The sequence below is a fragment of the Vulpes lagopus genome, chromosome 18 (assembly GCF_018345385.1).
Source record: "Vulpes lagopus strain Blue_001 chromosome 18, ASM1834538v1, whole genome shotgun sequence".
NCBI lineage: Eukaryota > Metazoa > Chordata > Mammalia > Carnivora > Canidae > Vulpes > Vulpes lagopus.
In genome coordinates, this window is record NC_054841.1 from 24717093 (window position 1) to 24739988 (window position 22896).

The 22896-nt window shown below is 44.3% G+C and overlaps 1 protein-coding gene across 2 annotated transcripts in view; it reads right to left on the bottom strand.

Moving 5' to 3' along the window:
- RALY (RALY heterogeneous nuclear ribonucleoprotein) overlaps nt 1–22249 on the bottom strand; it is a 148872-nt gene extending 126623 nt beyond the window's left edge. For both annotated transcript variants that reach the window (XM_041732287.1, XM_041732285.1), the window contains exon 1: nt 21683–22249. The gene's annotated coding sequence lies outside the window, so the exon portion shown is untranslated. The remainder of the gene's footprint in view (nt 1–21682) is intronic.
- Between the last annotated feature and the right edge of the window lie 647 nt (nt 22250–22896).

Below are 22896 nucleotides of genomic sequence, written 5' to 3' on the forward strand. Positions count from 1 at the left end.
ACCTCCTTGTGCTCTCCTTCTGTCAAATAAATAAAATCTTAAACAAAAAAGATGGGCACCAGCTTCATGTTATTACAAAAATTAGCATCACAGGGCACCTGGTTGGCTCAATCAGTAGAGCATTTCAATCTTGATCTTGGGATCATAAGTTCAAGCCCTACATTGGGTGTAGAGCTTACAAAACAAAACAAAACAAAACAAACCAGCATCACACACAATTCATGGGGAGATGTGGTAGTGTTGCCGCCTCTGATACTCCACACAGACATTCCTGCTCTGAGAAATGAAGACTAATTCCACCAGCTGCTGGAAGTACTAACTGCAGAAAACCTCTAGAAGAAAGACTTATTTGGCAATTTCCTTGGCTGCTGTCTTTTTGAGGCAGCCTACATATAATAATTGATTAACTTGGGAACAGAGAGGACTGGTCTGGTCCTCTGGCCCCAACTCAGGACAACTTTGAAAGCCTTTCTTAGCTTCAGAATTTCCCATGCAGTCAGTTGAAGCCTTTGTTCTGACAATGGTAGCTCAGAGTTCTCCCTCTGCTCTATCCTGTTACTTCCTCTCTTCCACAGGTGATCCCAAGAACAACCCCCAACTAACCTCCTACATGTTTATCCCAGAGTCAGCTTTCCAGAGGCCCCCACCTGCCCCCACCCTCATCCATGCCCATTGGAATGTGACTTTGCAGCTTCTCCAGTCAAGAGATTCTATTTCTTCTCTCAAATCAAGACTGGCCTTGTGACTTGCAGCAGTGAATAGAATGAAGCAGAGGTAATACTGTACCGGTTCTGAGCCTGAGCCTCCAGAGGTCTCACATGAGCCCTCTCTCGGAGCCCTGCCAGCACCATTGAGAACAAGCCAAGCTAGAGTGCTGGAGTATGAAAGACAAGTGGCCAAGTCACTGCTGTTCCCCAGCTGACAACCAACCACCCCCCAGAAGCAGAGCCACCACCTGATTACAATGCATGAATGAACAGACAAGAACCGAATACTACCTAGCTGAGCCTATCCCAAACTGCTGAGCAGAGAGGATTATGACCTAATAAATAGTGTTGTTCTAAGTCAGTTAAGTTTGGGATGGGTTTGTTATGTAGCAATTCTTAAATGATACGAGAGAACTGCCTTTGGAGAAACCACCTGTGATATTGTGATTTGTTATAAGAAATATATAATCTTTATCCTCATTTCTATCTCTGAGCTCCCCAATACCTTTGGAATCTCCTAAGTATTAAGAGTGATGGAGGTGTCTTTTGTTATGTTAATGAAGCGACTTCATGAAAGCTAAGAATGGGGGCTGGTTGACAACAGAGCCAGCTCCACTCATTAACCTCCTCACAGGGAAGAAAAGCTGGAAATTTTGTTCAATCATCAATAGCCAATGATTTAATCCAACAAGCCTTTTTTTTTTTTTTTTAAGACTTTATTTATTCATGAGAGACACAGAGAGAGAGAGAGAGAGTCAGAGACAGGCAGAGAGAGAAGCAGGCTCCCTGTGAGGAGCCCAATGTGGGACTTGATCCTGGGACCTCATGGATCATGACCTGAGCCAAAGGCAGATGCTCAACCATTGAGCCACTCAGGCCCCCCAACAAGCCTTAATAATGAAGCCTCCAAAAAACCCTCAAAGGATGGATTTGGGAGAACTTCCAAGTTAGTGAACACTTGAAGACTGGGGAGAGCAACTTGCCTGGAGAAGATATGGAAGCTCTGTGCCCCTTCCTCATACCTTGCCCTATGCATCTCTTACAATTGGCTGTTCCTTTTATAATAAACCAGTAATCTAGTAAATAAAATGTTTCTTTTAGTTCTGCGAGCTGCCCTAGCAAATTAATCAAACCTGAGGAGTTCATGGGAACCTCTGATTTATAGCCAGTTAGTCAGAAGCACAGGTGACCTGGGCTGGTGACTGGTGGCCGAATTGGGGGTCAGGACCAACTTTGTAGGACTGAAGCACCACCTGTGGAATCTGACGCTATTTCCAGGTAGATAGTGTCAGGATCAAGTTGAATTCTCTCACACTCACGTGGTGTGCTGAGAATTGGTTATTGGTGTGGGAAACTCCTTCCTAACATTGGAATTCGTACCAGAACCTTTTAACCACCTTGATAAGAAAATAAATTTGTGGAGGCAGGAGCATCTGGCCACAAGCAACATAAAGGATGATGAAACAGCTTTTCCAAGAGAAAATGGGCAGAACTTTTTTTTTTAACTAATCTCCATGCTCAATGTGGGCTCAAACTCACAACCCCAAGATCAAGAGTTGCATGCTCCACCAGCTGAGCCAGACACGCACTCGGGGAGAACTTATTTTTTTGCCCCAGAGAAGGAGGTAGAAAGATGGGACTGGAAGTGAAGGCATTGAAAAGCAGATAAGGAGGAGGAAGTTATCAGCAAGATGGTTTGAAACAAGGAACAATAAGGTTAAAACAGCAGGTGGAATCCCCCAGTGGGCAGGGATTTGCATGCATGGAGATGAGACAACTAAGCAGAGATGAACCTAATAGTTATTCTGAACTTCTTTGCATTTTTTTTTTGACATAACCACTTCTCTGTTTCTACGCCGCATCCCCTCCAATCTTCAGGAAAATCTTCTTACAATATAGGAACCCTCCCACTCTGCTAGGAGAAGTATAATTGCAGAGCAGTTTGGTAGTTTATTTATCTAGTGAAGTACAAAATGCACATGCCCTTTGACCCGGCAATTCCACTCCTAGGTTTTTACAAAGAAACTCTTGCACATATGCACCAGGAAACATGTACAGAATGTTTTCTCTTTACCCTTGTCTGTAATAGAAGAAGCTTGTTAAAATCTCAATTGTCTACAAGTAGAACTTTATATAGATGAATTTTAAATATTCCTAAGATAAAATGCTATATAACAGTTAATATGAATGAAATATCTATGTATATATCAAAGATAGATCCCAAAATACATTATTGTGTAAAAAAGATACATTATTGTGTAAAAAAGCAAGTTCCAGATAATAAAATACGATACCATTTTTGTGAATTTTATTTACTTACTTTTAATTTCAAAGATTTTACTTTTAAGTTATTGCTACACCCAATGTGGGGCTCAAATTTACAACCGCAAGATCAAGAGTTGCATCAACTGACTGAGCCAGCCAGGCGCCCTTTTTGTGCATTTTAAGTCCATGCAAAACAGTGTTATGAGCATTTATGAATACATTATATACAGTAAAATTATAAAAACAGGATTTGGAAGGACAGACACCAAATTCCTGATAGTTCTCCTGGGGAAAGAAGAGTGACAGAGATTTCACTTTTAACTCTACTAGCTTAAAAACAGCAAATAGGGGATCCCTGGGTGGCGCAGCGGTTTGCGCCTGCCTTTGGCCCAGGGCGCAATCCTGGAGACCCAGGATCGAATCCCACATCAGGCTCCCGGTGCATGGAGCCTGCTTCTCCCTCTGCCTATGTCTCTGCCTCTCTCTCTCTCTGTGACTATCATAAAATAAAAATAAATAAAAATAAAAACAGCAAATAGTATAAAATGAAGTGGATGATAAAATGATAGCATTCAATTCTGAGACTTGGGATGGCATGGGTGTTTGTTAGATTATGTTCCATTCTTTTGTGTACTTAAAATTTTTTTACCAACTGAGAAAAAATCTAATTATACCCATGAATGCTTTCTGTGATTTGGGTGGTTATTTGTCTGTGTGTGGGGCTGACTTTCACATCTGGGTCACAGAAATTCATGCCAGAACCAGGGCCCCAGAGGTGGATGTTACTGAGCATGTGAGCCCCTTGGAGTTTCAGACTCTTGGAGAGAGTTCTGTGGACCTACAAACTGTGAACCTGGAATCAAGTTAGTCTGAGATCACCCACAGTGAGAGACTCTAGGGTACATCTGGGTTGCATGTATAATTGTTACAGGCATTGATACCAATGGTAAGCTGGTCTTATCAATTACATGAGTGGTGAAAAAAATTAATCTCATTTTTCTGATTTTCCAGTGTCTACGATCAAGCTAGATATGCATGCATATCTTGGCATATTTCTTCCAGTCATTTAGAAAATTAACTCTAGGAGTGCCTGGGTGATTCAGTCAGTTGAGCATCTGACTCTTGATTTCAGCTCATCTCATGACCTCAGGGTCCTGGGATCAAGCCCCAAGTCAGGCTCCACACTTAGAGGAGTCTATCTCCCTGCCATGACCCCTCCTCCACCATGTGCATGCAAGTGTGCATTCTTACTCTCAAAATATATAAATCTTATTAAAAAAAAGAAAGAAAGAAAAAAATAAAAAAGAAAAGAAAAAAAAGAAGAAAGAAAGAAAGAAAGAAAGAAAGAAAGAAAGAAAGAAAGAAAGAAAGAAAATTAACTCTACCCATTGCATCCAAATGTTTTTTGTAAGTCTGGAAACTATTCGCACAAAAATTTTTTGAGTGGGAGTTTATGTATGGGAATTAAGGAAGGAGTGAGATTTCACATGTGATAAACAATGCAGAATCATAATAGCTAATGTTACATAGCTCTATGTCTGTTCCGGGTACTTTACATACAGTGACTCACATCTTTATGCCAACCTTAAAAAACATGTTATCACCTTCAATTTATAGAGAGGAAACTGAAGCCCAGAGAGGTTACTCACCCAAGATCACAGGTGGAATAGGTATTGGAGCCAAGACTCAAACACAGGAAGTTTGTGCCCAGAGTCCACACTTTTTTTTTTTTTTTAAGATTTTATTTATTCATGAGAGACAGAGAGAGAGAGAGAGGGAAAGAGAGAGAGAGAGAGAAAGAGGCAGAGACAGGCAGAGACACAGAGGGAGAAGCAGGTTTCCTGCAAGGAGCCCGATGTGGGACTTGATCCTGGGATCACGCCCTGAGCCGAAGGCAGATGCTCAACCACTGAGGCACCCTGGCGACCCCCAGAGTCCCCACTTTTTTTAAAAAAGATTTTATCCATTTTTTCATAGAGACACACACACACACAGAGGCAGAGACACAGGCAGAGGGAGAAGCTGGCTCCATGCAGGGACCCCGGCATGGGACTCGATCCCGAGACTCCAGGATCACACCCCAGGCTGCACTAAACCGCTGCACCGCAGCAGCTGCCCGAGTCCACACTGTTAACCACTGAACCTCACCATTTTTCCAGACTTACCAGAAGCCTGGAGTCAGAGGTGCACAAAAGTAATGCATAAAATTCACAGGACCTTTTCTAGCACTTTCTCACAGGCATTGTTCTAAGACCTTATTAGGTGTTAACTTGCATAAAAGGTCAAGTGGGAGATTTGAATCCATCCTGAGTCACTCTCAGAAGGCTGGCAGAGGCAGGTAAAATGTAGGTTGTGTGAGGCACGTGGGTGGCTCAGTTAAGCATCTGACTCTTGATTTCAGCTCAGGTCATGATCTCAGGGTTGTGAGATTGAGTCCCAAGTCGGGCTCTGTGTTGAGCATGGAGTCTCCTTAAGATTATCTCTCCCCTGGGACGCCTGGGTGGCTTAGCGGTAAAGCATCTGCCTTCAGCCCAGAGTGCGATCCTGGGGTCCTGGGATTGAGTCCCACATCGGGCTCCCTGCATGGAGCTCCTTCTCCCTCTGCCTCGTTCTCTCTCTCTCTCTCTCTGTCTCTGTCTCTGTCTCTCATGAATAAATAAATTAAATTTTAAAAAAATTATCTTTCCCGTCTGCCCCTCCTCACTGCTTGTGTGTGTTCTCTCTAAAAATAAATATATTTTTAAATAATAAAAATTAAAAAAATAAAATGTAGATTGTATGCCTTATCTCACTGACTGCTTATAAACTACAATCTAAAGTTGGCATTAGGGGATCCCTGGGTGGGTCAGCGGTTTGGTGCCTGCCTTTAGCCCAGGGCTCGATCCTGGAGTCCTGGGATTAAGTCCCGCATCCGGCTCCCGGTATGGAGCCTGCTTCTCCCTCTGCCTGTGTCTCTGCCTCTCTCTATCTGTGTCTCTCATGAATAAATAAATAAAATCTTTTTTTTTTTAATTATTTTATTTATTTATGATAGTCACAGAGAGAGAGAGAGAGAGGCAGAGACACAGGCGGAGGGAGAAGCAGGCTCCATGCACCAGGAGCCTGATGTGGGATTCGATCCCGGGTCTCCAGGATCGTGCCCTGGGCCAAAGGCAGGCGCCAAACCGCTGCGCCACCCAGGGATCCCCAATAAATAAAATCTTAAAAAAAAAAAGTAGAGAGAGAGTGTGAGCGAACACAAGCAGGGCGAGCAGCAGGCAGAGTGAGAGGGATAAACAGGCTCCCTGCTGAGTAGGATCCCCATGCAGGGTTCTATCTAAAGACCCCAGGATCATGACTTGAGATGAAGGCAGACGCTTAACCAGCTGAGCCACCCAGATGCCTCTGCCTTCTCCAACACATTATGGAGCCTGCTTCTCCCTCTGTCTGTGTCTCTGCCTCTCTGTCTCTCTCTCTCTGTGACTATCATGAATAAATAAATAAAATCTTAAAAAAAAAAACACACATTATGGGAGATTAGGGGCTGGACTACTGCAGTGATGATTCCAAATATCTCTGAGGGGGTGGGCCCAGGTTCCATCTCTGGAGACAACCTTCTCTCTTGTCTCTCCATTGCTTCAGAAATTTCAGTTCATTTATTCATCCATGCATGTACACATTTGTTCATTCTTACATTGATTTTAGCAATACTTGTTAAGCACAGATCCTGCTCCAATACAGTGGTGGTAAATAAAGCAGATATGGAAACTGCACCTATGGAACTTACATACTGTGGGGAAGTCAGACAATAAGCAGGTAAACAGATATGTAAATTAAAATTGTGATAAGTGCTTTGAAGGAGCCCAAAGAGGGCATTACTGAGACCTGTACCACAGCACAGCAAGGGTAGCCATCAGTAATGGACAAACATCCATGGGTCCAGGGAGACCAGGCTTTAACAGCAACATAGTGATGCAGTGAGAAGCAATGTAGTGAAATGATCAGACTTCCTAGTTCTCTCTGTGGGTGGCATTGGAACTGAACTGATGCTCTAAACCCAAATTATCCCCTAGGCTTTGAAAATTCAGGAATCAGGGGAAGCCCAATGAGGGAGATTTTGGCTCTTATACAAATAAGGGCATGTAAGCATTTGAATGAGTGGGAAATTGAAAAACAGTTATTTGTGCCCTCAAGTGAACAACGTAGGTCATTCTGGTTATTCTAGTTTATTTTTTATTTAAGAATAAGAAAGACCATTTTTAAAAAAAAAGATTTTATTTATTTATTCATGAGAGACACACTGAGAGGCAGAGACATAGGCAGAGGGAGAAGTAGGCTCCCCACAGGGAGCCCCGATGCGGGACCCAATGCCAGGACCCCAGGATCACACCCTGAGCCAAAGGCAGATGCTCAACCGCTGAGCCACCCAAGAGTCCCGAAGGAGGGACATTTTTAAGATACCTGGATGGCTCAGTCGGTTAAGCATCTGTCCTCAGCTCAGGTCATGATCCCAAGGTCCTGGGATCCAGCCCCACATGGGGTTCCCTGGTCAGCAAGGAGTCTGCTTCTCCCTCTCTCTGCCCCTCCCCCATTTGTGCACGTGCTGTCAAATAAATAAACAAATCTTTTTTAAAAAAGACCATTTTCAATTTTTCTTTCACTTATTCCTTCCTAAAAACTTTTCCTTTTTTTTTTTTTTTAAGATTTTATTTATTCATTTGACACACACAGAGAGAGACAGAGAGAGCACAAGCAGGAGCAGCAGCAGACTGAAGAAGAAGCAGCAGAGGGAGAAGTAAGCTCCCTGTGGAGGGGAGCCTGATGTGGAGCTCAATCCCAAGACCCAAGGATCATGACCTAAGCTGAGGGCAGATGTTTTACCAACTAAGCCACCCAGGCGCCCCAAAAACTTTTCCTTTCTTTATGTAGACTTGAGTTTCTGACCTATATCATTGTCATTCACTAAAGAACCTCTTCTTGCAAGACATGCACCACATTTCTTCAATCTTGGCTTTTTGCTGTTTGTTGTGAAGGATAATTTGGCAGGTACAGATTTCCAGGTTGGTGAATTTTTTCTCTTAACACTTTTAAAAAAATTTTAATTCCACTGTAGTTAACGTAGTGTTATTAGTTTCAGCTATACAGCGTAGTGATTTAACAACTCCATATGTTACTCAGTGCTCATCCTGATAAGTGTACTCTCTAATCCTTGTCACCTGTTGCACCCAATCCCCTACCTACCTCCCCTCTGTCTGTTCACTATAGTTAAGAGTCTGTTTTTTGGTTTCTTTTTTTCCTTTATTCATTTATTTCCTTAATTTTCATATATGAGTGAAACTGTATGGTGTATCTGTCTTTCTCAGACCAACTTATTTCACTTAGCATTGTAGTCTCTAGATCCAACCATTTTGTTGCCAATGGCAAAGTTTCATTTATTTATTGCTGGATAATATTCCATTGTATATATATTTATATATATACCACATCTTCTTTATCCAGTCATCTATTGATGAACGCTTGAGCTGCTTCTATAATCTGGCTGTTGTAAATAATGCTGCAATAAACATAAGAGTGCAGGGACACCTGGGTGGCTCAGCGGTTAAGCACCTGCCTTCAGCCCAGGGCATGATCCTGGAGTCGCGGGGATCAAGTCCCACATCAGACTCTCTGCGTGGAACCTGCTTCTCCCTCTGCCTGTGTCTCTGCCTCTCTCTGTCTCTCATGAATAAATAAAAATAAATAAATAAATAGATCTTACTTCTGTATTTCCCTAATACCATTTATTTAATGCTGGTTACATTGTTACTCATGGGGCTGCATCATCCATCCATCGTGCTGCCAGTGAATAATGGCTTCCGTGGATTCTCTCAAAGGTAGTGCTTCATTGATGGTGGCTTACCGAGAGTATGGGGAATCTGTGAATGATACTTAATTTGGGGTCATGTTAATTTTCAATTAGAATTTTATAGTGTCCTGGAGTGCCTGGGTAGCTCAGCAGGTTGGGCATCTGCCTTTGTCTGAGGTCATGATCCCAGGGGGTCCTGGGATGGAGTCCCTGCTTCAGGCTCTCAGCTTGGCAATGAGTCTGCTTCTCTCTCTCACTCTCCCTCTGTGCACTCTCTCTCTCTCTCTCTCAAATAAATAAAATCTTAAAAAAATAAAAAGGGGGAGGGGAATTGTGTAGTGTCCAATCATGTCTTCTCTTGACTCTGAGCTGCAATCACTGCCTTCCTAAAATATAATCTATTTCAATGTTGATCTCACTCCTGCCTGCTACACACCATCGCCAGCAGGGAGCATAGATGAGGGGATCATGACTGGAACAAGAACAGCACCATTTGTGCAAAGAATGTTTGTCATCAACAAACTAACACAGAAGAGTAAGATTTGACTTATCGATCAGAAGCAAGAAAGGACATTGATAATGATGCAGCTTTGGAATGTTGTGAGGTCTGAAGCCAAAGGATAAGAAAGAATTCTTGAGCTGTCTTTGGTGCAAAAAAGGTGATTTTATTAAAGCATGGGGACAGGACCCATGGGCAGGAAGAGCCTCTGGACTGGGGTTATGAGGAATAGTTGATTTTATATTTGGGAGTTAGAGGATGTAAGGAAAAAGGGAAGGGTCTAAAAGGACTTTCAGATGCTAAAGAAGACCCTCAGGATACAGAAACCTTGCTATTGTCACCCTAAGGTTGTTTTTCTCTCTGGCAAAGCATTAACTTTCTTAAAGTTGGGAGTTTTCTGGAGGACTGTCACACATAACCCACCCAGGAGCTAAAGGGTGTTGCCAGTATCACCTTTGTCCTTAGCTTGCCTTTCCTAGCAAATCAATAGGAAGGGCCCAAGGGCATTGCAGAAAAAGGAGTAGGCACAGCTACACTCAAAAGACTAACACATGACCCAAAGCCTGCAGAGTGATTTGGATCCAACAGAAGAAAGTAACCAGGGTAAGGACACTCACTGCTACCCTAAAACCCATGGGTGTTGTGAACTGGTGGTGTCATTATACCTGAGCACAGATGGGTGAGAACCAATGCACAGGCTCAAATATATGGGTCAAACCCAAGGGTCATTGGTAGACTATCAATAGCTCAGAGCTCTGAAGCCCTCTTGTGTCTGATATGAGAGTCACCTAAAATCTCTGTGTCAGCATCATTCTGCAGATGCAATTTCATGTGATACCACAAAAGAAATATCACACCAGCCAGAGAAAGTGATCTGTTCCTACACCATCCTTCTGAAACAGGTCTTAGTCACAAGACCCTAGGAATACCTCACAGGCCGAATCCTGGATCTTCTCAGGTCATCTGGCCAACTCCATCTGTGTGGTAGAGGGTTAGAGACCACTTTTAAATAGGGGGAGAAAGAGAAGTAAGAACTCATGCGGACACCAGTTCAGGCTCAGGGAGCTCCACCTAGATGATACTGCCAGCCGTAGCCAGAGTGGTTCTTAGAAAATTTTGAAAAAAAAATTTTTTTGAGATAGGGATACCTAGTATTTCTGTTGGTTGATTGTTTGACTCTTGGTTTTGGCTCAGGTCATGGAATTAAGTCCTGGGTCAGGCTCCACGCTCAGTGGGGAGTCTGTTGGAGATTCTACCCCCCCTCCCTCTGTCCCTGCCCCAGCTTATGCATGCTCATACTCTCTCAAAATAAATCTGAAGGAAGGAGGAAGGAAGGAAGGAAGGAAGGAAGGAAGGAAGGAAGGAAGGAAGATAGATTATGAGGCAGGTGTTTCTGGCAACCAGGACTTAACACAGGACAAGGTATAGGCTGAGGGTATTGAGCCTGAATGCCAGCCCCACCTGATTCTAGATACCAGAAGAGGACTTCCTTTGAGGAATGCACTCCAAAACACAAGGCCCCTGAGGCATGAGCCTTAAACAGGGGACCTCCTTTACTGGGTCTCAGGACAGTACTGAGCAGGAGCTAAACACAAGTGCAAGTCACAACTCAGCCGGACACATTTACTGAGCACCTGCTAAGTGCCAGGCACTGCGTCGGGAAAAACTGGAAATCTGTGAAGCCACGGTGCATTGCACATTGCAGTGTTGCCAGAGCAATTATCCACTGGTTATGTGGCATCACTCTACTCCTGTCTCACAGATTCCAAATCATCTGAAATGGAGAGCAGCCCTGTGCATCCAGGGACCTGTTTACACCTCACTGCATCCACTATTTCATTCCATTCCATTCCAATAAATATTAGATAACAGGAAATACTGAGGCTTATTCCATGTGTTCCAGGCAGTTGTTTATACCTCATTACTTTTTTGAGAGAGTATTGGGTAGAGGGTGGGGAGTGGGGAGACAGTGAGGGCCCAGAGAGCTGCATCATTAGGAGCCCAACCTATAACTGGGGCTTGTCAGTGAAAACAATCCTCTTTCCTTCCACTAGGGTTCCTTTCATACCTTATCTTATGCCTTAGTAAAGACTCTGCTGGTTATAAGAAAACTTCTCAAAAACAGAGACTACCAAGGGCTCCCAGGAGGAGGCAGAGAAAATCACTAGTCAGGTAACTGTGGCACTCTTGTTCAACTGAGACCAGGAAGTAAGCTGCAAGCAAGACTGAGCAGCATGGAAAACAGCTGTTGAGGGAGAAGAGGAGAGACACAGAAGCAATGAGTAGTGGGGGAGGGTGCAGACTGGGAAAGCTGAATCAGTGCTTGGTGTGTGATATGAGAGGCAAAGTCCTGCTCTGTCTCCTGAGTAATCTTCAGTAAAAGATTTTTTCCCATTAATGCCCTGTGGCAGCCTTCACTGTGCCCACTCGTTCATTCCCAGAGCTCCACCAACACAAGGCCCTTGGAGAGTGTATTAGTTTCCTAGGGCTGCCTTAGCCGATAACCACAAACTTGATGCTAGAAAACAACAGAAATTTATTTCCTCACAGTTCTGGAGGCCAGAAGTTGAGACAAGGGGACATGAGGGCCTGGCTCCCTCTGAAAGCTCTAGAGTAGGATACTTTCTTGGTTCCTTCAGACTCTGGTGGCCTCAGGCATCCCTTGGCTTGTAGCTACATCACTCCAACCTCTGGTTCCCTCTCTGTATCTTTTTGCTTTCTCCTCTATGTCCTCCTCTTCTGTTTCTTTTTTGAAATTTTATTTTTAAGTAACCTCTACATCCAACATGGGGTCAAATCACAACCCCGAGATTAAGAATCTCATGCTTTACTGACTGAGCCAGCCAGGTGCCTTTATTCTCTGAATTTTTATTTTATTTTTTTAAGATTTTATTTATTTATTCATGATAGAGAGAGAGAAAGGCAGACACAGGCAGAGGGAGAAGCAGGCTCCATGCAGGAAGCCTGATGTGGGACTCAATCCCAGGACTCCAGGATCATGCCCTGGGCCAAAGGCAGGCGCCAAACCGTTGAGCCACCCAAGGATCTCTTCTCTGAATTTTTAAAAAAGATTGATTGATTTAATAGAGAGAGAGAGAGAGAGATCATGAACAGGAGGGGCAGAGGGAAAGAGAGAGAGAATATCAAGCAGACTCCATGCTGAGCACAGAGCACAATGCAGGGCTCAAACTCAAGACCCAGAGATCATGACCTGAACAGAAACCAAGTCAGATGCTCAACCAACTGCATCACCTAGGCGCCCCATTTCTGTTTGTTATTAAGATACTTATCCTTTATTAGATTTAGGGTTCACCCAGATGATCCAGGATGATCTCATCTCAAAATCCTTTAACTTAATTACATCTGCAAAACCCCTTTTCCCAAATTAAGTCACATTCACAGGTGGATTAGGATGTGAATATTATTTTTTTCAGGAGAGCCACAATGGAACTCACTACTGGGGTAACAATGATGCCGAAGATCTGGGGCAGTGTCATCATAGAATTAACGATATCTCTAAAGTGAGCATTGGGCATCACTGTGCCCAATGTTCCCCATGCAAGAATGTATTACTGGATACCTGACTCCTTTCGCCCTGACCTGTTGCCAAGCTCTCTCATCGCCCCCTCTAAATACTTACTGTGTACCAAATATCTGTTAAAGTGCTAAATAAAGGTTGGAAGTAAGGCAAAGATGTATCAGGCAAGGACACATGAGTACCTAGGTGAAACTGAAAATCCCTGCTGCTTAATCAGGAACAGCAGAACAGCAAGGCTGGCCTCTCAGCAGGTACCCCTCTGCAAGATAAATAGGTCTCTTGAAATATTTTCCCAAACAAAAGATCGATAGTGTCTCAAAAGAGAAGTCTAACATCTGCCTATAGAGCGTAATAAGCGTAAACTGCTTCTGAAATAAGATTTTCTCCTAGCACCTGGAAACCAGGAAACTGGGAATCTAATCAGGCAGAGAACTTGGACTTCCCTGGCTCCTTGTCAGAAGAGGATTTTGCAGAGACCAGGAGAGTTCTCAGTCCAGGGAACATTCTATTATGCTGTGCTCCTTTTTCTCTTCAGGTCTTCAAGCAATAGTCCCAAACAGAAAAGCAACTCTAGCTTGTTTATGTCTGTTATAGTTGCTTGTTTATGTCTGTTATTTTTCAGTATAGAGTTACCTGGGGGAAGGGACATCCCCTCTCTGGGCTCAGCGTTTCTGTCACGAAGTGTGCTATTGTGATTTATAGTAAGAAATAGATATTGGGTCCTCCAGCACAGAGCTTCTAAAATCCTTGGTATTTCCCAAGTGGCTATATGCTGTCAAGGTGAAAGCAGAGCCTTTTGTTATTCATAGCAAGTCCCTATCTACCCCACCGGACTTTATGCTAATGATGACTTCTGAAAAGCCCTAAGGATGGGGGCTGGTTCCTGGGGAACCAACAAAGGGAAGGCTGGAACTTTCAGCACTACCCCCTGACCTCCGGGGAGAGCGGAGGGCCTGGAGATCCAGCTCTATCACCAAAGACCCATGATTTCATCAGCCGTGCCCAAGTAATGAAGCCTCCATAAAATCCCAGGCTGGAGTTGAAGGAGCTTTCTGAGCTGGTCAACACGTGAAGGTATGGGACATGCTTGCTCAGAGACAGCGTGTTAGCTCTGCGCCTCCTCCCCATCTACCTTTTCCTATGAATCTTTCACCTGGCTCTTCATTTGCATCCTTTAATATCCTTCAGAACAAACTAGTTACTAATTAAACTGGTTTTCTGGGTTTTGTGATCTGCTCTAACAAATTAATTGAATCTGAGGAGGGGGCCATGGGAACCTCCTATTTATAGCTAGCTGGTTGGTCAAAAGCAAAGGTGGTGGGGGGTGGCGGTGGTGGTGGTGGTGGTGGTGGCGGGGTGGGGGTTGGGGGCAGACTTGCGGGACTGAGCACTTAGCCTGTGGGTTCTGAGACTACCTCCAGGTCATGTCAGAATTGAGTTAAATCTGGGCTGCCTGGGTAACTCAGTGGTTGAGTGTCTCCCTTTGGCTCAGGTTGTGATCCCGGGGTCCTGGGATTCAGTTCCCCATTGGGCTCTCTGCGGGAAGCCTGCTTCTCCCTCTGCCTATGTCACTGCCTCTCTCTCTCATGAAAAAATAAATAAAATATTTTTTAAAAAATTGAGTTAAATCAATTTAACACACCAGTCTGTGTCCACTGAGAATTGGAGAATAGTGTTGGAAAAGCACACAAGACTAATACAAGGAGAGAGGCCCCCAGGACATCTTAAAAAAAAGGAAAAGATTTATTTGGGGGGGGGGTGAGGCGCAGAGGGAGAAAGAATCTTAAGGAGACTCTGCACTGAGTGCAAAGCCCCATGTGAGGCTCAATCTCAGGACCTCAAGATCATGACCTGAGCTGACACCAAGAGTTGGAAGCTCAACTGACTGTCACCCAGGTGCCCCTCCCAAGAATGTAATCTTAATTTTTTTTAATTTTTTTATTTTTAAATTTTTTAATTTATTTATGATAGTCACACAGAGAGAGAGAGAGAGAGAGGCAGAGACATAGGCAGAGGGAGAAGCAAGCTCCATGCACCGGGAGCCCAACGTGGGATTCGATCCCAGGTCTCCAGGATCGCGCCCTGGGCCAAAGGCAGGCGCTAAACCGCTGCGCCACCCAGGGATCCCCAGAATGTAATCTTAAACCCGGAAATCTGGAATTTCCTCGTCAGCACTGGTGAGATAGACCCCTTTCAATCCCCAAAGATGAACTCTGCTTTTCCCCTGTTCATGCCTCCTCCTGCCTATGGAAGGGGTTCAGGACAGCTCTGCACTGAATTTTCCACTCTGACATGTGAATTATTTCAAGCTGAAGGCACTTGAGACCCTTTGGAGGGGAGAAACTTTTGTCTCTCCTGACATAGAAGAATTGAAATTGGGGGGGGGGGGGGGTCTTCCTAGAATAAAGGTTATTAGCAGAAGTAAATTTTATGAGTGACCCATCCTTATGGTAAGGCAAACATCTAATTACCAAATATCTGCTCTTCTTACTGTCCTGTAAAATGCATTCCTTTCCTCTGAAATCACTGACCGGTACCCCCTTCTTCGCAATTCAGAATGAAATATAGATCTCATTTTCCCTGTCTCTGGCATCTCCATGTCTAAATGGATTCCTATACATATGCTTTATTAAATTTGATTATCTCTCCTGTTAATCTGTCTCATGTCAATTGATTCTCAGTCCAACTAGAAGGACCTTTGAGGGGACAGGAATTCTTGCTCCTTGACACTATAAAAAGTCTCCCACATTGTTCAGTTCCTCAAACTCCTTTTTATTTGCTAAATGGGCTGCTGCCTGACCCATGAATTGTTGGATAAAGCCAATTTGGTATTTAAATGTATTCCGTTGAATTGTGTTTTTTAATCATTTCAACTCTCAATAGATGAGAAGGTGGTTGAGTGCTTTGAAGAAGAATCAAAGTTAGGGGGGAGAGTGCGATGTTTAAAGGGTGATCAGGGAAGGGAAGACGCCACAGAAAGGCAGCAACTGGGCAGCCCCGGTGGCACAGGGGTTTAGCACCGCCTGCAGCCTGGGGTGTGATCCTGGAGACCCAGGATCGAGTCCCGCATCGGGCTCCCTGCATGGAGCCTGCTTCTCCCTCTGCCTGTGTCTCTGCCTCTCTCTCTCTCTCTCTCTCTCTCTCTCTCTCTGTGTGTGTGTCTCTCATGAATAAATAAATAAAATATTAAAAAAAAAAAAAACAGAAAGGCAGCAACTGGAGCCAACGTGAGGGAAGTGAGGAATGAGCCATGGGGGATCTTATAGTAGGAGATACTGCCTATTATTTTACTTTTAAAGATTTTATTTATTCATTAGAGACACTGAGAGAGAGAGGCAGAGACATAGGCAGAGGGAGAAGCAGGCTCCCTGCGAGGAGCCCAATGTAGAACTCCATCGCCTGGGATCACGACCTGAGCAAAGGCAGATAATCAACCACTGAGCCACCCAGCCCCACTGCCTCTTATTTTTAACAGTTATTTGTTTATTAAAAATATTTTTGGTTTTCATTTTTAGTGGTGATATACAGTTATCTTTAAAAGATTTTTTTAAAAGAATTTATTTATTTGAGAGAGAGAAAGTGAGAACATGAGCAGGGTGAGGGGCACAGGGAGAAGCAGACTCTGCTGGGCAGGGAGCCAAAGCAGGGCTTGATCCTGGGACTCCAGGATAATGACCTGAGTCGAAGGCATATGCTTAACTGACTGAGCCTCCCAGGCATCCTATTTATTTTAAAGAGAGTGAGAGAGAGTGCATGTGAGAGCAGGAGGGACAGAGGGGGAGGGAGAGGCAGAGAATCTCAAGCAGTAAGACAGAGGGCTCCACCTCAAAATCCTGAGATCATGACCTAAGCCAAAACCAAGAGTCCTACACTTAACCAATGGAGCCACCCAAGTGCCCCTACAGTTAGTTAAAGATTTATTTATGAAAAGGAGAGTCTATTTTTTTTTTAAAGATTTTATTTATTTATTTTTTCATGAGACACACAGAGAGAGAAAGGTAGAGGGAGAAGCAGGCTCCACTCAGGGAGCCAGACCTGGGACTCGATCCCAGGTCTCCAGGATCACACCCCCAGCTGAAGGCGGCGCCAAACTGCTAAGCCACTTGGGCTGCCCCTTTTTTTTTTTTTTTTTTTTTAAGATTTTATTTACTTATTCTTGAGAGACACAGAGAGAGAGGCGGAGACACAGGCAGAAGGAGAAGCCGGCTCCACGCAGGGAGCTCTACGTGAGACTCGATTCCAAGGCTTCCGGATCACACCCTGGGCTGACGGCAGATGCTCAACCACTGAGTCACCCAGGAGTCCTGAGACTCTGAGCTGATCATGGAACCCACCAAGAGGGCTCCATCCCAACCCTGAGATCACAACCTGAGCTGAAACTAAGAATCAGAAGGTTAACCAACTGTGCTACCCAGGCGCCCCCTACAGTTACCTTTTTTTTTAATTAATTAATTAATTTATTAATTTATTAATTTATTTTTATAGGAACTGGAGTCTGAATTCAGAATTTAAGGATTTCTTTTTTTTTTTTTTTAAGATTATTTATTTATTTATTCATAAGAAACAGAGAGAAGCAGAGACACAGGCAGAGGGAGAAGCAGGCTCCATGCAGGAAGCCCGACGTGGGACTCGATCGGGGGTCTCCAGGATCAGGCCCTGGGCCGAAGGCGGCGCTAAACCACTGAGCCACCGGGCTGCCCTACAGTTACTTTTTTTTTTTTTTTTTTACAGTTATCTTTTAAAATAGAAGTTTTTGGGATCCCTGGGTGGCGCAGCAGTTTGGCGCCTGCCTTTGGCCCAGGGCGCGATCCTGGAGACCCGGATCGAATCCCACGTCGGGCTCCCGGTGCATGGAGCCTGCTTCTCCCTCTGCCTATGTCTCTGCCTCTCTCTCTGTGACTATCATAAAATAAATAAAAAATGTAAAAAAAATAAAAAAAAATTTAAAATAGAAGTTTTTAAGTTTAGAAAGTGGGAACTGATTTAAAGTGCAATACTAAGTAAATTAGCAGTGGCCACAGGCACATATAGCACAGAGGTCCCAGCTGGATGGGGGCTGGTGGTGCAAAGTGTGTGTGTGTGTGTGTGTGTGTGTGTGTGTGTGTGTGTATGGATCCACCTGAGGCAGAACAAAGGAAATACAAGTTTATTGAATACACAGCAAGGGAGCAATGGACAGGACAGCAAACCAGAGACTGTGACAGGGCAGTGGTGGGAGGCCACAGTTACAGGGCAGAGTGAAGGAGAATGGGGACTATGGATTTTTCCTTTTTTTTTTTTTCTTTCTTTTGGTAATCTTAGGAACTGTGCCTGGTTGTAATCTGCCAGTGGTCATTTGGAGGCAGGTCACTTATTGAGCCTGTTTGCATTCAGCCAGGGCCCTCTTGCCTTGCTTAAGTTTCCATTTCTCAAGTTTGTTGCCTGCAAGCAGCCTCTACACACAGCAAATATGAAGGTGATTCCCAAATGCCTGAGGCTGGGAAACACCGACTTCAAAATTCATTAAATTATTACTGGTGGCTATTTATTCCTTAGCATAATCTTTTTTTTCTTGAACAGTCTCACATCCCTAATAAAAGACAATGAGAAACTGGGAATCCAGATTTGACAATGGCTTTGCAAGCCACCTCTAAAAAAGGCATCCAAGGGACGCCTGGTGGCTCAGTGTCTGAATGTCTACCTTTGGCTCAGGTTGTGATCTGGGGTCCTGGGATCAAGTGCCACATTAGGCTCTCCCTGCAGAGAGCCTGCTTCTCCCTCTTTCTGTGTCTCTGCCTCTGTCTCTCGTGAATAAATAAATAAAATCTTTTAAAAAATGCAAGCGAGATTTGAATAAACATTTACTTCCCATAGAGTCATTGTCAAAAAGGACAGAACATGAGTAGTATGGGGCACAAGTGAAGGGTCACTCTGCGATGGCTGATCCAAGGTGGTTTGAACCTGCCTCTGATTAAGGCAGTGTCTCCAAGTATGGCAGGGCATAAAATCACCTCTGTAAAAAAACAAAAACTAAAAAACCCCCAAGCCTCACTCCAGACCAATTGCATTAGACTCTCTGAGGGTGGGATGCTTGGGTGGCTCAGTGGTTTAGTGTCTGCCTTCAGCTCAGGGCATGATCCCAGTCTGGGGACTAAGTCCCAGGAAAGGACTCCCTGCGAGGGGGCCTGCTTCTCCCTCTGCCTCTCTTTCTGTGTCTCTCATGAATAATAAATAAAATCTTAAAAAAAAAAAAAAAAAAAGAATCTCTGAGGGTGGGGTCCTGGCACCTGTGTGCTTTGAAATCTCTCAAGTGATTTCATACCTGTCCATCCTCTTGCTCCTTGATACAGAGAAAGTACAGCTTTGAATAAGACAAACCTGGGTTCAATATAACAATGTATGTTTACTTCTGGAATTAAAGCAATGACTCAATTAGAACTGGTATAATTAGTTTTTTAAAGATAGATAGATATAGATTTATAGATTGATTGATAGGTTTATCGATGGAATTTTTTTTTTTTTTTTTTTAGTAATCTCTACATCCAGCGTGGGGCTCAAATTTACCTCCCGGAGATCAAGAATTGCACGCTCTGCTGACTGAGCAAGCCAGGTGCTCCAGAACTAATATAATTAAATATTATTTTAAAAATAGAAAATAGGGAAGCCTGTGGCTCAGCGGTTGAGCGTCTGCCTTAGGCTCGGGGTGTGGTCCCGGGAGTTCCGGGATCATCCCTGTCAGGCTCCCTGCATGGGGCCTGCTTCTCCTCCCTCTGGCTGTATCTTTACCTCTCTCTGTGTGTCTCTCAAGAATAAATAAATAAAATCTTTTTAAAAATAAATAAATAAAATAAAAATAGAAAATAATAAATGAAGGGGAGCCAGCTGGATCAATTAGTAGACTGTGTTACTCTTGATCTCGGGACTGTAAGTTTTAGCCCCATGTTGGGCCCCATGAATGGATTAAGGATTTGATTCTTAGGCATTGTTACTCCCTCCAAATACTCAGCTCAAACCTCTGCTCCCCGGGATCTGAGAGTGGGAGCTGAGGTTTTGCTACTGGGTACTGTGTCAAGTTCTGGGTGGTGGGGGTGTCACTGAAGAAAGGAGGGGACAGGATATACTGAACCTCCATTGTCTGGCATGCTCTGTGTGGGCACAGGGCCAGTCCTGAATTTAAACAACAAAACAGGGCGCTCCCTCCGCCCTCCCTTGGCTTTCTTTTGATGTAGCGGGGAACTACATCGGGTGGCCTGGGTGGTTCAGCAGTTGAGTGTCTGCCTTTGGCTCAGAGCATAATCCCGGAGTCCCAGGATGGAGTCCCACACTGGATGTAGAGATTACTAAAACAAATAAATAAACTTTTTAAAAAAGTAATTACATCAGTTCTAATTGAGCCATTGCTTTAATTCGAGAAGTTAACATACATTGTTTTGGTTTTTTTAATTTTTATTTATTTATGATAGTCACACAGAGAGAGAGAGAGGCAGAGACATAGGCAGAGGGAGAAGCAGGCTCCATGCACCGGGAGCCCGACGTGGGATTCGATCCCGGGTCTCCAGGATCACGCCCTGGGCCAAAGGCAGGCGCTAAACCACTGCGCCACCCAGGGATCCCAACATACATTGTTAAATTGGTTTCAGGTGTACAATACAGTGATTCAACAGTTCTATACATTGCTCAGTACTCATCATAAGTGTACTCTTTTTTTTTTTTTAAGATTTTATTTATTTATTCATGAGAGACACAGAGAGAGAGGCAGAGATACAGGCAGAGGGAGAAGCAGGCTTCCCGCAAGGAGCCCAATGTAGGACTCCTGTGTATTTTTCACCTTTAGAATTACTCTTAATTTGCTCAGTAATGGAATGAGCACTGGACTGGGAGTCAGTGAACTTTGGACTTTGTGGCCTGGCACATTTGAATCCTAGGCTCTCCATCCTAGGCACAGTCTCTGCCCCTTGTCTGCTGTGATTCTCTCATCTTATCCAGTTCACCTGCCTCTTCACTGATCTCTTGTCTCTGGCCAGGTCCTTGGTTCCTCCCAATGAAGCCTATCATGCCTTTCTACGTACAATTCTCTATCAGCTAAAGAGCCCAGCCCTGGTGAAGGCAGAGCCTGCAGGGGTGAGATGCGGGAGGCCCAGGGGTGGCAGGACAGGCAGCAGCACTGAGAACGGTTTGTAGGAGACAGCACGGAATCACATCGACCTGGGAGTGACCTGCTTGCAGGACTAACTGACCACTCACATACTCTCCATGAAGTCTACCTGGGCATGACTGCTCCTTGCCCCCTCATGGTACTCTGTTCTGCTATTTTAGCACTTTGTACACAGAATTTTTGCATATTATCTTCTTGTTTGTGTCCTCCTTGGCCTGTGAACTTCTTGGAGGTTGGGAGTGTGTCTCTGAATCCCCAGTGACCAAAATGGGCACGGTTCAAGTAATAGATACAAACCATCACTGAAAAAATGATGCACTTGGGCTTGAAGTTTATGGGCAAGAAAACAGAGCATCCCTTGCCGGTAGTCCAGGAAGTTCAACACATGTGTCAATCAGGGGCTCTGAAGTTGGCAAAGTATAATATAATGGCCAGGAGAAGTCAGACTCCAGTCCTACAAGGTTTGGTATTTCAATTATCTACTGCTATTTCATAGGCCACTACCAGTTTTCTTTTCCACAAGCCACTGCAAATTTTTTTTCCTTTTTATTTTTTTATTTTTATTATTATTTTTTTAATGTAAGCTCTACACCCAAAGCAGGGCTTGACCTTAAGACCTTGAGATCAAGAATCGCATACTCTACTGACTCAGCCAGTCAGGTGCCTTGCCACTGCAAATCTTAACAGCTTAAAATAATGATTTATTATTTCTTACCATTCCAAGTGATGGCCAGTTGCAGCTGAGCAGTTCTTCCACAGGATGTTTGCTGGGTCACTCACAAATTCCACTGGGGCTCTGGGTCTGCAAGTACAAGACCATGGCTAGAAAGACTGGGGGCTGGCTGGGCCGTACTCTTGCAAGTTAGTTGGATTTCTTCCTCAGTAACACCACCCCTTGGGGTGCTTGGATGGCTCAGTCAAGCGTCTGCCTTCAGCTCAGGTCAGAATCCCAGGTTCCAGGGATGGAGTTTTGAATCGAGCTCCCTGTTCAGCAGGGGGTGTGCTTCTCTCTCTCCCTCTGCCTATGTTCTCTCTCTCTCTCTGTCAAATAAATAAAATATTAAAAAAAAATAAAATAACACCACCTCTTGACAGGAAGAGCAGCATGCTTTCTCTGGGATGGACAGGAAGCGTTGGTGGTGGTGTTAGCCTTAAAAATAAAGCTGCCAATTATTTTACCAGCAAACAAATGTACTTTTTGTTGTCACCGTTGTTTCTGGAACAGCAGAGAATTGCAACCTGGGAAAAGAAAACTATGACAAAAATATAGGCAAGCCCACAGAACAAAGAGCAATGCTTGTCCAGAAAGGAAAGGAGTTGTGGAGGAGGGCTGATATGAACACAAAGTCCATTGGAGTCAACTGGGAATTCCAAATATAGTGGCCTTTCATTGGCTGGGCTGTGACTGTCTCTCATTGGCTGGGCTGTGATTATCTCTCATTGGCTGGGCTGTGATTGTCTCTCATTGGCTGGGCTGTGACTGTCTCTCATTTGAGGCTGGGCTGTGATTGTCCCTCATTGGCTGAGCTGTGACTGTCTCTCATTGGCTGGGCTGTGGCTGTCTCTCATTGGCTGGGCTGTGACTGTCTCTCATTGGCTGGGCTGTGACTGTCTCTCATTGGCTGGGTTGTTGCTGAGGGAGGAGGAAAGCCAGAGAGTGGTTCATGAAGTAGTATCCAGGTGCAAAGTTCTCCTCCTGTTCAATTTGCAATTGACCACAAGTGACAGGGCACAGGAGCTCCAAGCGCTGGTTTCCTGATTCCATTTTAAACAAGATCTCCAGGGCAGCTGAGTGGCTTAGTCCAGTGAGCGTCTCCCTTCAGCTCAGGTCATGATCCCAGAGTCCTAGGATGGAGCCCGGCTCAGTGGAAAGTCTGCTTCTCTCTCCTTCTGCCTCTCCACCTCCCTCGTGCTCTCTCTCAAATAAAA